Source organism: Polypterus senegalus, chromosome 5 (genome assembly GCF_016835505.1).
Source record: "Polypterus senegalus isolate Bchr_013 chromosome 5, ASM1683550v1, whole genome shotgun sequence".
Lineage (NCBI taxonomy): Eukaryota > Metazoa > Chordata > Cladistia > Polypteriformes > Polypteridae > Polypterus > Polypterus senegalus.
This window is the reverse complement of record NC_053158.1, coordinates 98,060,545-98,078,886: the sequence shown is the minus strand read 5'-3', so window position 1 is coordinate 98,078,886 and position 18,342 is coordinate 98,060,545. Positions and strand designations below refer to the sequence as shown.

The 18,342-nt window shown below is 36.9% G+C and overlaps 1 protein-coding gene across 2 annotated transcripts in view; it reads right to left on the bottom strand.

Annotated features, from left to right (window-relative positions):
* The window catches only part of cdh6 (cadherin 6), a 159,522-nt gene that overhangs the window by 123,100 nt on the left and 18,080 nt on the right, over positions 1–18,342 (bottom strand). The window lies entirely within an intron of this gene.

The window sequence follows — 18,342 nt, the reverse complement described above, 5'->3', positions numbered from 1 at the left end:
TGCTTTACAGATCCACCACAATCAAAGAAAGTACAAATATTGACAATCCACTGCCACCCCCAAAAAAACACACACAAAGTCCAAATATTTATATGCATGCCTTTTGTTGGTATTGTACTGCTGTCACCATTCTGAGGTGAATAAGTTTCATAATATTATGTACTCAAGTCAATAAACATAAACCTACACTCATTTATTCAAATCTAATATCCCAAAAGAAGTCAGTGGCCTCCACTCCTAAGCAAGCAATATAAGTCTGCTTCAATTCTTTGCATAGTTTAGTTGGAATGCTTTTGTCAGCACTGTTTAAGTGGTAAGTAAAAGATGTTTTAATACAGCATCATGACTTATAGATGGGAGAAGAAACAGATTGATCTGTGAATAACTGAAATGTTATAAAAAAAAAAAAGAATCTGCCTCTAATGTTTCAAAGCAAGATATTACCAAAAATTACAACTAGGCTACTAGTTTATTTGTTTCTTAATTGAAAGTAACTTTTTGTTAGAATTTACTAATTTTTGACTAAATATTAAAAACATTTACAAGTAGGGTTGCAAGAATGGACAGCTAAAAAAGTTTGCCCCACCAAAAAAAATAAATACCTGGTACAGATAAAATGACACAACTGAAAGTGGTGGACGGTGTTAAGAGCGAGAGGATCAAGTACATACCATTAAAGCCCGGGTTATCCCGCTGAGTTTATACCATTGCACAGGTTCCCCCTCGGATATATTACAACGATAAAGTACATACACAAAAGGGTGCTGGATGGACGAAAAACATGGTAATGTCAAGGATGGGGGTAATGAAAAACAGCACAAAGTACCACATTGTTTTTAGAAAAGTAGCCCAAAAAACATTTATTCAAAATTAGCCAAATTGGGTGGGACCTGGCAAAACTGTTTACATCAGATGTCGTGAATATTAATAAATATGATTAAAAATAATAAGTTTAGTCTTGAGCAAAAGTCACAGTTTTCATTTACTATGGCTAAAAAAATAAAATTGCATTGTTTTCATATATTTGTTTTAAAAAATGTATCCCCTGGTTTTTCTTTTTGCTAAAAACAAGTGCTCAGTATTGACATGCAGCATTTTAAAAAATGGTTATTGGTGCCAAGAGCAGCATTTGGGGGTGGCAAGTAGGGCAACCGCCCCAGGCCCAACACCTAAGCGCATTTGTCAAGTTATATTCTCCAGTTATATTTTGATAAAGTCCGTGTGTTATCTTGCAAAAAAATAGCTGAATACTGTAATGAGTAAATAAATTGTTAACATTATTTTTATTAAATTCACACACAAGTTTATACAGTCCACATATACCAGCTCCACATGGTGTTGGTCAGCCCTAGGCCCTGCACATCCCTAAGGCCGCCTCTGATTGGTGCATCCCTATTAAGTAAGCCTTTCTGATTTGATTGTTTTGACCTCGCAATTTTACTGTTATTTCACAGTTTGCTGCATCCTAATATTATTTTCAGCTTTGAGATTTCCAAATCAACCCAGCATAACATTCATTAACAAAGTTACAATACATGATTCATATAAACAAAAAATTGATATAATCTTAGAATTCAAGTTCAAAATATTCTTGGAGTTCTTGGACAGTAGAGGTGCTGTTGTGCCTTTTTTTCAGTCTGCTCTGTATTCTTATTCTGTGATCTATATTTTGAATTTATCATTGTTTGAAGATGCTTATAACTCTGAACAATCTCTGTTCTTTGAAAAATGTTTCTTGCAAGTTTTATAAAACTGGCTATTAGTTCACATAATCAGGCACCCCTGGACCAAGACTTATTTTACTCTCAATAAGTTTCCAGTCATCAAGACTTCAGCAAATTTTAGGATGAATACATTTTCAAATTTAGCATAATAATAATTAGTATATAGATTATACAAAAGAGAAGAAAGGAAGCACTTCTGAGGGGCCGCTGTAGATGAGAAGAACATACCAGACTGCTGATCTCTCAAATGTGAGTCCTTGCATAAAAGTATTGGAGCCTATGCCTAGAGTGGGTCAATGCCTTGGGCTGCAATGGCTCACTTCAGTTCTAAACTGAATTAGCAAATTGCGAAAACAATTGCTCCCTACCTCATAGTTCAAGAATCCTAGGTTCAAACCTTAGACCGTAGAGTAACCGAGCAGAGACTTCTTGCTCTCCTTGTTCTGCATGGATTTTTCTCTGGGTACTTTAGTTTTACTCTCTATATCCCAGAGATAATGTCAGGTTAACTGATACCTCTACATTGCTTTTGTTTGAGTGTACTGTAAATGTGTTTCCAGTATGGACTAGCACCACATCTGTGATTGGTTCATGCCTTGTGACTAATGGAATGGCCATCAGGACCCAGCAACCCTGATCTATATATTTTTTTTATAAAAAGGAACCTTAAAATGCAGATTCCTACAATGTATTGAAAATATTTTGCCTTGTTCATTCAGTGTTTTTTTCACAAATAGTAGGTGTCAGCATGGATGCTCCACTTACCACATGTACCAAATAAATAAGCAGAGTGCAGTTAAGCTCAGAGGTTTTAGGATTTGCAGGGACTAATCCCTAAGCATTATAAAGAAAGAAACAGTGCGTGTTATACTGAGATGCTGCATGAAGCCAGCGATTTAGATTAAATGCTGAAGGTAACTGTTTCAAGGTATTCTGCTACTACAGTAAATGAACGTCCAGTTTATTAGGCTCCTCACAATGCTTTAACAGGCATTTGTTTAGCCAGCAGCCATGAGATGAAGAAGGTACTGCACATTTGCCTTGTCACTCAGCCAGAAATGTTGATGTAAAAGCTGGTGCACTACAAGAAAAGGGGAATGCTGATTATGTTTTTCTGCCTCCTGTTCTGCTGATGTGTTCATTTTAATAGGTACATGTTGAAATTTCCATCCTTATACTGTATATCAGATGTGACTTTATACTTTCACAAACTCTACCTCTCTCTCTCTCACTGTATATCAAATCTGACTCCAAATAAGTAGAAGTTAATTAAATACATCCAGCCATTCACTGCAGTGATTTCTAACTGACGTGCAAGCTGCCACGTTATGTGCTTGGTTAGACAAGATGACCAACAGGCTGGGTTGACTAGTGATACAGTTGCCTCATTTAATCTCTTTACAGTGCATCTTTAAATCCACATAATGTAGAATTTTACAACTACTTACTTAGGGAAAGTTTTCACATGCTCTTCCTGATTATACATATTTACCCCATAGAAAATGCATATAATATACTCCATACATTTCAAAGCACTCCAGGTATTTTATATGTTGGTTAAAGGATCTTACTGAAGATGAAATTGCCTAGTTTCATCTTTATTTTAGCCTTTATATAAAAACAAATACATTTCAATACGGGAAACATTTGGTATCTACTGTATTTGTTAACCTTTTTAATAACATTTATTTGTTCATTCATTCAGCAGAGCTTCCTGTCATCTATGCTGATACAGAGTAATCTTTATTATTTTAAAAGTCTAAAAGAGCATGGGAGAGTAGTTAGAGATTGGGAGTCTCTCATCTTAAAGAGCAGACAATCCATCAATAGTGGCTTTTTTCCGAGGTCATGCAAAAGCCCTTTTTCAGTGTACAAACTCATATTCCCAATGGGTGAAATAGCTTCTTGTTCATAAAAGGTCAGTCCCCTGAAAGCAATTTTGTCAGTTTCTTGATTCAAGCAAGTCCCTTGACAAAGTGTTGAAGAAACCAGTAAGTGGAGTTTAAAGTGCATTTTTGGAGAATTTTAGTGGCACAGGCATACAAAGACAGAACGTTAAAATAGACCATGCTGTTAAAGGCTGGATCAGAAAATCTAGACACAACACATAACTGAACACATTACTGAGCATATTACGTCATGTAACCTACTGTTTAATGCACATATACATCATTTTACAACTAAAAAACATTATACTGTACCTTAATGACTTTTTTTGTGAAAAGATCAAATTGAATTAATTCCCAAAGATTTTTGAAAACTGTTATGGAAAATGTACTCAATACAAAATAATTATCCAGTACTTACCAATAAATTAAGCCAAACACTGCTGATTGCAGCAATAATCTCATTTTGCAGAACTAGGATGTTTCCTAATAGCAAACTGAATTTGATGTCTACTTTTTTAATAATGTGCATAAACTGCAAATTATTACTTTTGTGACTAAGCAAAAGCCACATCAAATAAAGCTAGTCTATAAAGTTAACTATAACCACATTTTTAATTTTAATTGGATAGATGTGGAATGATACACATATTCTCCACAGATTTCACTCCCTCTAGATATGTACATTTATTTTTTTTATGCTTTTTACTCTTCCACATGTTTAAAAATCCTAGTCTTACTAGCTTTCATTTATTGTCTCTTGTCATTTGCATGAAATCTTTTCCTATGTGTGGGCTTTAAGAACATCTCATCAAATGAAAAGGGTGAACTTTGGCATCTCTGGCACTGTATATCAGGCATTGTACAGATAAATAATTATGCACGCCTGATTATTTTACTATTTTATCATAAACATGAGAGAAATAACATTGCTTTCCAATCACCAAAGTACATTTTTCCAGTGTTTTTGACAGGAGCCTTATCACACTTTGGTACACTGGGAGTTTATGATATAAGCATTTACAGTATATTCGCCAGACTTGACTTGAAGCTGTTTACTATTTATAAAGAGCTTTACAATATGTGTTTTGGTAAAACATGCTTATTATACATGCTTTAAAGGAAACCAAAAGCATCTCATTGTAGTGGAGTGTGCAGTTTTATTTACCTTGAGTTTTCAAAAGCTTTAGATAAAGTACCACAAGAGAGGACAGTGATCAAACTAGAACAGGCAATGATTCAGAGGACATATGGGCACAGAATAACCTTAAATATGGGTTAGCGTGCAAGAAACTTTGAAGAAGCAGTTGGCGTTAAATGTGGTATCCCAAGAGAATCAGTGCTAGGGCAACTGCTTTTTTAAATGTGTTTAACTGAAAGTGATAACTGTACAAGGCTTTTTGGCCAAAATAATTACAGCATTGTTCTTACCGGTTCGTTTTCATTAAATTAATTATAATGGACTATATTTATATCCGTATCTAGTGTACACATATTTTTGTGTGAAGAATTTTATAACAAACCAAAATAAATGTCACAATTGAATTTTAAGAATCACTGCTATAGAATGACTGTCACTCAAGATAACAAAAAAACACAGCGTATCGTACAGCATGTTAAGTTGTACACTTTTATGTCTTTTAGTTTAAACTGCTAAATTTACTTTTAGCTAATTGGTGCCTTCCACATATTCATTATGACAATATGACATTTCCCTTAGCTCGGCGCTCTACTTTACTTGTATTGTGTTATTTATTTATTTATTGTTCATAAGTTGTTACTCAGTAGTGCACAAATAAACCTCATTTTTAGGACTTAAATGCTGAAATATTTACATGACTTAGTCTGAAATGCACACATTGCATACTGAGATGTTGTCATATACACTGTGTATGCAGTCACACAAGTCAGCATGGGGAGCTTTTTTTTTTGTTTGCGCTGGACAAATACTGGGAAGGAAAAGAGAATGACATTGCCACTAACGTTTGTTCCATCTGTTTTCATAGAATTGAGGAGGCGAAAACACCGGAAGACCGATGAATTAATTTCCCTCATGCAAAAGTCCTCACCAGAAGTCAATGTTCACTGTCAGACCAACTTCTAAGGAGAATGGAGCGTCACACCTCTCTTGATTTTTTTTTCTTTTTCACATTTCTCCAAACCTTTATTTAGCATGTTGGTGCTATCTTTCCAATGAAACGATAAAATTACACTAGGCATCTTCTGTTACACTAACCATCGTTTTTTGTTTCTGCTCTTCATTTCACAATGCATAAATTTAATTGTGAACTTTTAATGAAATAACTGTAAGTCTAGGTTTTGCCAGTGAAGCTGCAGCTAAGAAATTAACTAAGGTGTGAACTTGTGGGTGCTGTGCTATATGTATTTTCAGAGCAGAGTTTCAATGTGTACAGTGTGTACTGCTAATAGCTTATGTCCTCAACAGCACCTTGTAAGTGTTTTTCCTTATTTTTTTAGAAAGGTGCACTTGTTTTGCTGTTATTTACAACTGTTTATTTGTATTGTGTTACTTATTTACCATTAACTAGCTGTGATACCTATCTAAGACCTCAACCTTTTGCAGTGTACCGTCTATTGGAATACATTTTTTAATACATGCAGTAATAAAATGCATTACTACAAATGTTTGAGATGCAAATCTGTTTAAATGACAAACTAAATGCTTATGTCTGTGGTATACAGTTTGCCATTTACTACGAGATTCCTAAAAGAAGTGTTAATGTTTCTGATGTGCCATCTGTTGGAATGACAGCAATACAGCAACTGGACAGACACAGAGATACACAGACACCCAGACACTTATCTTTTAATTAAGTTGAATTATTTGATAATCAGAAAAGCACACATGCAAGTGTTTTCAGAAAGTCTTCAGACCCTTTCACTTATTTCACATTTTTTTATGCTGCAGCCTTAAGCTAAAAACATTCAAAATAATTAAACAATATCCTACACCCCAAAATGACAAAGCGAAAGCAGGTTTTTTAATAATTTTTGGAAAAAAAACAACTGACATCGCATTAACACAAGTCTTCAGATGATTTATTATGATACTTGAAATTTCACTAAAGTAAGAATTGATATTTACTGAGATGTTTCTACACCTTGTTTGGAGCTCACCTGTGGTCAGTCCAATTTATTGGAAATGACTAGGAAAAGCACACACCTATCTTTATAAGATCCCAAAGCTGACAAAGTATATCTGAGAAAATTACAACATATGGGGTACCACAGACATTTTGCAGTAATAAAATGCATTACTACAGATGTTTGTGATGCAAATATGTTGGAATGACAAACTAAAAAACCACACCATGAGGTTGAAGGAATTGCCTGTACTGTTGAGACATTTGGCAGCACTGAAAGTACCCAAGTACCCAAGAGTGCATTGGCCTCCATAATTCTTAAATGGAGTAAGTTTTTGAACAACCACAACTTTTCCTAAAACTGGCCCAATCAAACTGAGCAATCCATCAGAGAATGGTTTGGTAAGAGGGGAGACCAAGAACCCGATGGTCACTCTAGCTGACCTCCAAAAAACCTATGTGGAGATAGGGGAAACTTCGAGAAGACCAACCATCCATTAGTCTGAATTTAATAGCACAGCTGCCAGACGACACATAAAAGCCCACATTTCACTAAGAAGGATTCCCGTAGACTGATGAAACCAAAATTGAACTGTTTGGCATCCACTCTAAGCATCATGTCTGAAAGAAACCAGGCACTGCTCATTACCTGTGCAATATCGTGCCAATGATGAAGCATGGAGGTGACAGTATTATGCTGTGGGGTTGTTTTTCTGCAACAGGACTGGTAGAGTAGGCAGGGTTGAGGGAAAACTGAACAGAGCTATTCCTAATGAAAACTTGCTGCAGAGCACTCTGAACCTCAGACTGAGCTGAAGGTTCACCGACCAACAGGACTGTGACCCCAAGTATAAAGTAAAGATCCCACAGGAGTGGCTTACAGTCAACTCTGTGAATGTCCTTACTATAAGTGGCCCAGGTAGAGCCTGGACTTGAACCCAGTTGAACATCTCTAGAAAGTCTTAAAAACAGCTGTCCACTGAAGGTCCCAATCTACCCTAACAGAGCTTAAGAGCATCAGCAGAGAGGAATGACAGAAAACCCCAAAATCCAGGAGGACAAAGGTTTTCCTGTCATATCCAAGAAGACTCTATGCAATAATCACTGCTAAAGCTGCTTCATAAAGGGTCTAAAAACTTGTGTTAGTGTGATATTACAGTTTTTTTTTTTATTGAAATTGCAACAATTTCTAAAATCCTGTTTTCACATTGTCATTCTGAGGTATTGAACATTGCTTGATGATGGAAAAAATGAATTTTAATGATTTTAGCACAAGGCTTCAACACAGCAAAATGTGTAAAAAGTAAACGGGTCTAAATACTTTCTGAAGGCACAGTAAACCTCATTTTCATGAAGTGACTTTTAGGACTTCATTCATTTGTAACAGTACATGCATTTTATGCTGTAACATTTACACTATATACAGTATGCTGAAAGGCAGATAATGTTTACTTAGACTTTGTGGTATACACTGTATATGTATACATTTATGAACTTTTAATGAATGTGAATTGCATAATGTTTTAGGTGTTGTTAATGTTATTTTGAGTGTACTGTGCTCTAATTTTTCAGAGCAAGGTCTCAGTGTATATGTCCTACTAATTTATCCTTATATCCCAATCTTTTTTTTTTAATGACACTGTGTTCATTATGCTGTGTGCTGTGTGTTACTGAAGATATTTTTGCTCTTACTTGTGCCTCCTGATTGTTTTTTGCTTTCTAGTTAACCTGTATTTTTGTCATTCTTAAATTTTTTGTTATTACATGTTTCTTATTTTAATTTACTTAATTTTTTTAATGTATTAACTTTGTTTTTTGCTTATGTGGGTGTTTGTTTCCTTGCAATTACATAAAATGGATATGTTGCATTTTTGCCAAAAAGCATAGGATTTTTAACATTATGTTTACTCCCAGAAAAACAAGCCAAAAATATTGCAATCTTTTCAACAAGAAAAAATGTTATTATGTGTAACATGTAATCGCCAAAACATTAACATAAATACTGTAGGAAAGGTATGTCTAGTGTCTACTTGTAGCGGCACTACTGGGGAGTGAAAACTTCAACTCCCACCAGTTCCTACAATGGCTCTGATTGGTTGCCTGCTGAAGGGCTGCTGGGGACTAGGAGACCGGCGCAAGATTTAAAAGGAAGCCAGTTATTTAGAGGAAAAGAAGTTTTTTGTTGTTTAGTGTCTGGAGTTACATGTCTGTTTGCCTTAACATCTCCTACCTTAATATTATTGTTTTTGTTCTGGATCACTTCCTGTTCGGTGTATGGACTGTCTGGTGTTTTCCTGCTGCATGAGGACTGTATTAGGAATTGGTTGTCGACCTTCAAAGAAAGGAGCGTTATTAATCCCATCACTCGCCATCATCAAGAAATACCGGTAGGCCTGATCATTCACATACAGAGAGCTGATCTCTGGACTATCTATCTTCATTGGTCATGGTTTTTGTTAGTTGTTTGTTATTGTTGAATTTGTGTTTATTGAATAATCGCCAAAGGGGAATTGGGGTGGGATCATTGTAGTTTGTGTAGTTACATTTCGTTTATTATTGTTTAATACATTCTTCACTTTCTGTTTTATTTCCTATTTGTCTCTTTAAAGGAGTGTGTGTGAGTTAGGCCAAGGCTGGGTGTGTTCCTGGTGATCCCCACCAAAAAAATAAATAAATAACTGTCAAAGGCAGTGTGAATCTTAGCTGGGTTTTTAGTCCACTACACACTGTTGTACATGTGATATGTGTTGAAACAGTCACCAAAGCACAGCCCGATGTTTGCACACTTTTCATACAGTATTTTTTTCAGTTTGCACAATCATTGTGGCTTATTGTGTTATTGTGGGTTACTTCAGCACAAGGTTTTATGACTTTCACATTTCTCCTTACACAAAGATGGACAGTTGGTGCACTGTGAATAGGGCTAACACTTTTCTTGTCCTTCCACTTGATCACAACCATTTTGCCTTTTTGCCACACAGCTACTTGAACCTTCACGTGACTGAATTCACAAGGCATATCACAATGTTTAATTTGTACAGTGCCATATGCATCAGTTTCGCTGTCCATGTCAACATCTGATGAACATTTTTCATTACTGTCACTTGATATGAATTAATGGTTCAGTTTCAGTTTGCTCTAAAACTCCCTCTACAGGTTTTAATTTACACTCCATCACTTTTTTTTTGGCTGAATGCTTCATCCCATTTATGAATATTGCTGAATTACCATAGATTGGCTGAAAATGTAAAATGGCAGCAGAATAGTGTCCTGAATGTTACACGGGATTAATGCTGTATATTTCATCAAAACAGGTTCCAAACAGGCTACCCCAAGAACCGCTCGGGTTCATTATCACGCATAATTCCAAGACCAAGAGGTACTTGTAAATGGAATGATAAAATAAAGCTTAAACAAACTTGTAGAACTTCATTTATCCATCCTCTTCCGCTTATCCAAGATCGGGTCATGGGGGCAGCAGCTTGAGTAGAGATACCCAGACTTCCCTTTCCCCAGCCACTTCTTTTAGCTCTTCCGAGGGAATCCCGAGGTGTTCCCAGGCCAGCCGAGAGACATAGTCCTGGGTCTTCCTTGGGGCCTCCTCCCGGTTACACAAGCCCGGAACACCTCACCAGGGAGGCGTCCAGGAGGCATCCTGTTCAGATGCCCAAGCACCTTTCTGACTCCTCTCGATGCGGAGGAGCAGTAGCTCTACTCTGAGCCCCACCTGGATGACTGAGCTTCTCACTCTATCTTTAAAGGAAAACCCAGGTACCCTGCAGAGGAAACTCATTTCAGCCGCTTGTATTCGCGATCTCGTTCTTTCAGTCACTACCCATAGCTCACGACCATAGGGGAGGGTAGGAACATAGATCGACTGGAAAATTGAGAGCCCTGCCTTACGGCTCAGCTCCTTTTTCACCATGACAGACCGATGCAGAGCCCACATCACTTGTAGAACTTCCAAAGACATAACTGTCAGATTAATTAACAATTCTAAATTGGCACTGCAAGAGTACAAATGTTGGAGGGTGTGTGATGAGGCCCGTTCCAGACTCATTCTTTGTTGAGCATTGGTTCCTACCTTGTGCTAATGATCAGCTCTTACAACCCTGAACTAGATTAAGAAGGACTGAGAACATAAGATGCATTCAAAATTAAGTGTATTAAAATATTTTAATTAATACCAATATATATGAAATATAATAAAAAATCATTCATTTACATTTACATAATTATTACCTTAAGTCATTATAAGTGTAATACGTATTCCATGATCTCTTATTAAATAAATTTTTTCCACAAGTAATATCTTTAAGGTGCAGTTATTAGCACTGCTACTTCACAACTCCAGGGACTTGGGCTCAATTCTCAAATCAGTCCATGTCTGCATCAGCTTTCCCCAGGAACTCTGGTCTCCACACACACCCCAAAGACAAGCACATTAGAGTATCTGGTATCTCTAAACTTGCAGCATTTTTTGAGAGACAATGTGTGTGTGACTGGCTTCTCATCCAACACTGGCACTTGTCTTGTGTCTGATGCTGCTTGAATTGGACTTGGTACTCCGTGACCTGAAAATGGACTAAGTGGTTAAGAAAATGTATGGCTAAATACTTCCTATTTAAATAAAGGTGTCGATCATATTACCTTTAATAAAATGTGACATACTCAACAGCACACTCACTAATAAAATATTATATATTGTTAAATCTGTCACAGTTTACCCATTACCCCTGTGTCTGCATAGCTTTTCTTCAGTTTTTCTCCAATACCCTCTCAGATTTGTTTGTTAGGTAAATTGGTGATTCCAACTTAGTCCTTTAGATGTGTGCGCATGACCAGAGCCTGAGATGGACAGATGCCATACCTATACTGAAAGGATAGGGACCAAGGCCCCAGGACTCTGATCTGGAATTAAGTGGTTTGCACGCTTGGTCAATATTTATTTTGTTCAAGCTACTTTTGACATTTACAAATGTTATTATCTTATTAAATACATGAAGCTGGATGATCAACACAGCATTTCAACTAATTAAAAGTGGGGTACGTGAATTTCCATATAAAGAGGAGTTACCCTTTGATTAACGCCTACTAATGTTTAAATGCAGCCCACAATAATTTGAGGGATTTAGCTGAAGAGGTGGGCCGACAGCCTCTGCTTAGTTTAAATCTGACAGGTATTGTTTGCTGAAACACGTGACACAAATGATTAAAGAACTGAAATCCATTCAGCATGACGAGCCCGCCTGCTCAAGACACAGTGACATGTACTTAAGGAGCTGCGCTGAGTCCCAGGAGTGCAATTAAAAGGGAAAAAGGAGAATGTCAGAAAACTATGTAAGGAGAAGAGATGAGTCCAAGTTCTGCAAAAACAACAAGAGACCCTTGATAAAGGTTGATAAAGCATTACAGTGTCAGCTGCACAGAGCTTTTGCAATTTTCTCTGTATGTGCTTCTTACTTTTTTCCTTTCTTTTGTTAGTTGTGTTCATTATGGTTGCTTTATGAAATAGCTGCATTCAAAGAAGGAGCCAGCACTGGACAGGGTGTTAGTTTAGTATCTATTATATATAAAATGACTTAGGTTATGAAATGTAAAAATAAAAAGACTCACTCTGTCTGAAGCTTGAAGTGCTCCAATATCGCATTAACAAGGTAGAGCTACTTGCTGGACATGGGATTAGAGAAGAAAATGGAATAATAGCAGGAAAAACTTGATAAACACATTTAAACTCAATAAAGCAGGTGTCCCACCACCAAAATGAAGGGCAAAGTCCTAAAGGCAACAAGAATCCAACATTAAGTACATAATATTGTAAGAATTATTACTTCTGGTCTAAAACAATGATGGCTAAAGATGCAAATTCCCAGTCCTTGTGCCATTTCTATGCTGCTTATGAAAGTGATTTGTTTTTGCTGCTGTGAATCAAATCTCCTTCAGGTGTTGAGCCCAAACTCATTGTACGCTAAATGACTAATGTCTGGATGTTATTAATGATGCAGATCTCACATGTGTGCACAGGCCGACTCAATCAACTGTATCATTGCATATTTGTTTTAGTAGCAGAAAGCTCGGAGATCAAAGCCGCATGAACTCCAATCTAGTCCCCCATTTAACAGGAACGGCTGCAGTAAATTACTTGAGACTTTGTTTTGTTTACTGCTGTTTGGTCTCATGACATGGCACATTGTACACAAGCTTTAATTCCTCTTGCCCTCCAAAGTCATTATCCAGCACTGCAATTTCGTGAGCAGTAAGTGAAAGTTAATCTTCACAGCAGAAGCTAATGGATTTAGATTTTCCCGAACAGAATGGTTATTTTCCCTCTTGCAATTACTGCTAGTAAGCAGTGCTTGTTATCTACTGAACTCCTTAATTATTCCACAGAAGGTAATGAAAATTAAAATAAAAAAGTATAAAAGTATATTCCTAAATGCTTTCACACTGATATAATTTTTTCTTATAGATTCTATATCCTCCTAGACTGACACACGATACAGAGTGTGTAATGCACACTTGTTTTTGATGAGGTATTACATTTTCTTTGCAAATTTCCTCACTTTCAACATACAATAGTTGCTACATTTTAAAATAAGACATAAATAACAGAAACTACCAATAATTTTTACAGACAATTTGCATCACAGATACTCACCATTCCACACAAATGCTATCATAGTAATTTAATCTTTTCTAGTGAACACTTGCTTGAGAGTTTTGGGATCAAGTCTGATTATCTTTCTTTCAAGAAAATAGAGTCAGCCTTTTGATGAAGGCTTTTAAGAACATCTTTTTGGACACCAGAGTTTAAAAACAAAGATGATCTCACAGAGTTCTTGTATATCTAGATAATTCTTGGCATTTTCAAGTCTACTGTTCTATACTTTGGGTGGTAAGAAATTATACCTCCTGGCATCAAGACTTGACTCTCTCTGTGCTTAGTTTGTACATACTCCCCATATTTGTGGAGATTTCTTCACTACTACTGTTTTCCCAGCATCCGAAGCATCAAATTTAGATTAATCAACTCTAAGTCAGCCTGAGTGTGAATATGTGTATGAATGTGCTTTGAGATGAACTGATGCCCTGTTCAATTTTTTTAACTTGCAACCAGAAAAGGGTCCAGCTCTCTACGTCCCTGTAACAGGCAAGTCAGGTTTGTAAAATGGATATATATGAATTATGTTTCAGTTTCTACCTACTGAACCTGCTAAATGCAATTTTAGGGAGCTGAAGCTGGTACTGGGAGCAGCGTGCACACTTTACAGACTAATCAAAACAAGGCATATATACATACTTCAATATTAAAATAACCATAATATGTTCACTTAAGTGCTCTTGCACAGAAATTCGATCAGGGCATTGTGACATCCACGTGTCTGTAGCTGGTATCATCTCTCAAGGGTCATGAAAAGAGGATGAACTAATGCAATGAGGACTCAAAGCAGCACATGCTGGTGAAAAAGTACATAGTGCTTTTATTCAAACAAACAATCCAAACAGTGTTCAAAGCAAAATAAAGCAAAATAAATAATACACAAAAACAGAGTGCATGTGGAGGTCAAAATCAGTCTTCAATAAACAGCTAAAAGTACAGGGTTCAAACAGTCAAGATTGGCCATTTTAAAAGGAACATGAGCCTCAGTACTCTTTCCATATCCACAGCTCATCCACTGCAAGCACAGCTTGTGCCTCACCATCATCTCTCGGTGTCCATCGTCAGCTCACAAGCCCTGCTTCCTTCTCCCACGTAGTTGATGGGATCTCAAGGAATGGATGGTTAACATTGCTCCATTTCATAGCTCACTGAACTGCACGGGGCCTCTTCCCAACCATCATGCCTCCTCTCTTCATCTCTTTGAATCTTTCTCAATTCTTTTTGCTTCCCCTTTGCTCATCATCCAGGCTCCACTAAAACATTGTAGGAACAGGTGCTCCACCTAATGACCCACAAAATGCCAATGGAGAATAGCTGAGCTCGTCACACCAGCATGTAACAACCAGTTAGCCTGTCTTTCCATTGAACATCCTGTAGTGGCCTCACTTCACAGCGGAGCACTCCCACTCCCTTAAGACTGAGCTGAGCTGTGCCATTTTTAATAACCATAACTCCATAATGCACTGGCATCATGGACAATGCCTCCCTATCTGCTATTCATCCTCCTTGTGGCAGCAGTAGCTGGGCGAAACCAGTTGTCCTTTAGCACAACGACAGAAAAGGCTAGACTTATCTGAATCCAGTGGAATCAATATGATCCCCACCACTGCTATCAACTAGTTGGGGAAGTGTCACCATAAGGAAATTCCTGAGCATAGATAATAAGCAAGGTCAACATAGTAACAACTTTTCTACAAAAACAGTGTGTTTTAAATACATACCCCACTAAACTAACCCAAATGATTGAGCAATGATTTCCAGTGGTGTCCAATTTCAATAACTGAATTTCAGCATTGTCAATGTCTAAGTGGGTAGCACTACTGCAGAGCTGCAGGTACTTTTGTTCACCAAGTTTTTTTTGTTTTTTTTAATTCTTGGTACTTACTAGCCTTTTGTTTCAAACACAGAATTCTGGAGCTATGATGCAATAGCTGTAACCACTAATTCCCTGTTGTAAATATTTTAGTGTTGATCGAGTATAAAAAATATATATATACGAGTAACGGCACACTGCACGATAACGTGAAGTGAATACACTTGACATTCATAGTTTTCATACTCTATCTCTGTACGTTTACCATTTTTTTGTTTAGAGGTTGACGCGCTTGCTGCTTCCTGAGCAGCTCTTCTTTTCTCCACCCTATCAGCCCGCTTCTTCTCTTCTTTCGTCAGCATCTTTTCGCATTAAAACTAAGTCAGTGTTTGTGGTGCAATTACTTAGTACATTTTCCTTAATTTTTCACTTAAGCTGGCACTTAAGTCGTCAATGTGCCTCAAGAATGATTTAAGATATGAAGAGATAGGGGAAGTGACAGTAGAGGTGGTATGGATGAGAACGGGGTCTGTATGCATGCGCCGTACGGCCACCCTGCTGGCCGCTGCCGAGAGTTGAATCGACAATAAAATAAAATAGAAATAAAAAGAGGAATAACCTTGGCGGTCAATCACAGGTGATTTAAAATCCTGGACAGACAAGCGGACAGCCACGTTAGCATATTATATAAGAAGAAATATAAATATATATATATATATATATATATGGTTTTGGAAGTCTATACTCACAGCACATAGAGCACAGGCGTAGCCCTCCCTGAGTAGTAGACTACACTTATACATCCACACTCACTGCAGGACAAGTTTGAGCCACTAACCAGCAGATCAAATGTGACAAAGAACTCCAACTTCCTACAAAAGACCCATTCTGACTTGAGAAGAAAGTACAAATCCACACAGACAGCTCCAGAATGGACAACATCAAAATTCACAGTGCCATTCTTCACTTTATTTGTTAATACTGAAATAAACAACTTCCAAAAATTTTGCAAGTCTCACATACATGAAAATAATTATCTAACTAAACTAAGATTTCTAAAGACTAAGAGAGAGGTCTTAGTTTTTATTCATAAGGATATAACACAAGAGAGCTTGTTAGGACAAGGGCCATTCAAATTAGGATACATCTTCTGACAGCAAAGAGTAAATTAGGATACCTCTGAAGGCAAAGTGTAATTTGCATTGCCAATTTTTTGATATGTAAAATTAACTAAGAGTATCCCAGCTGAAAAAGACAAGACCCCCCCAATTAAACCAAACACATGTATGATATATTGAACTTTTAGAACGAACATTAAGGAACACAACATAGACATTTAACCGTCTACTTGCTTGATGTCACTGAAAATTAAATTAGTAAATAAATTGCAAAACAACATTTGTCCTGTTTTTAACTTCCCTAAAAATTATTATGTTTTCAGCTGGAACTCAAAATGACGCTGACCTCCAATGATAAAGCTACAACTACACATACAATGTAGGCAAATGGCATATTTAAAGGATTATAATTTGAGCAGATGCAATATAATCTTGTAACACACATCACTAAGCTGTTGAAGCTTTGAAATATTTTATGTCAGAGATCCCAAAGCATGATCTGGCAATATTAACATCCACACAATCTGTGAACACAAGAAGATCATCAAGTCATGGATCAGAATGGCAATAAAAAGGCTAAATGTTGCAGATATAATGTAAATGTTCTTATTTTATTTGTCTATATATCTAAAATTTGTTCTGAAACTTTCCAAGTAAGGAAGACAGACATTTCAAGGTGGTATGGTAGTTATACTTATTAATCATGGTTAAAGGAAATATTTGGTTTGGTTATATTTGGTTTAGTACTGTTATTGTACTGTCATGATTATTTAAAAAATTTCTCCAGGTGTACACCACATAATTCCATTCTGCTTCTGTTTTTTGGGAGTTTTGGAAAATGCAGAATCCATTTCGCTAATTCTTTTATACTTTTTGGATAATTTTAGTACTTAAAAATAATTTGTGCTTTGACTTGCTACAATTATGTTTTTGTTATAGGCACTGCAATTTTGAGTAGAGTTTGTGTATTGTTGCCATCTCAGTTGTGACCATCTGACTACTGGAAATCACAGCATATGACGTCATTGACAATACGGTATAAAGTTTAGTGTCACACTTCTTGGCTGTCCAATACTCCAGATTTTCTCAATAAAATGTTTGAGGTGGTAATTACAGTACAAATGATATACAGGTGGAATCCCATTGTAATGAAATTCAAGGAACCATAAAAATATTTCATTACAACAGAAATTTCATTGTAACAAATATAGGGAAACTACCTTTACTATTGTGAACAGAGTCCCCAGCATGAAGAAGAAGAAGAAAAAAAAGGGGGGAGACGTGTCCGGAGGCAGGAGGAGAGGAGGAAAGTAAATAGAGTGGAACTAATGATGGAGCTGCCAGGGAATAGAAAAAGAGGAAGGCCTAAGCGAAGGTTTGTGGATGTGGTGAGAGAGGACATGCAGGTGATGGGTGTAACAGAACAAGATGCAGAGGACAGAAAGATATGGAAGACGATGACCCGTTGTGGTAACCCCTAATGGGAGCAGCCGAAAGAAGAAGAATGACAGTGGTGAAGGGACAGTTCCATAGCTGTTCTGCTGTGTCTGGTAAGCAGTTAACCAAAGGCAAAGTAACGGGTTGTCCTCTGTAGGATTTGTTTTACTGCGCAATGTGCTTGTCGCACAATGTTTAGAATATTTAACACCAGGCTTTGACCTGCCCTTCCTCACACTCTCCAGGTCTCCCACAGCGGTGATTCCGAACCACTGGTGTTCTTCTAATCTGAAGATGGGAGCTAAAGCAGGATGATTGCCTGTGTCACTGCCCCTATCTTGAGTGATGAAGTAACAGCTCCTATTTTAAATGAAGTCTCAAGACTGTACCTGCCTTCTCTATACAGTAATAAAGTACCTGTATTTTCCTTGGAAACCTTGACTGACCTTCCAGTCTCTTGTACAACTCTGTGATCCAAGCCTGACAATACCTGTATAAAAAAACAGTGCTTCTTAAAGTGCAAAAAATATTTTATTTGAAAATGGGATATTAGATGCAACTTTTCTTTATTTAGAAATATAGGTATGAATACAGAATAG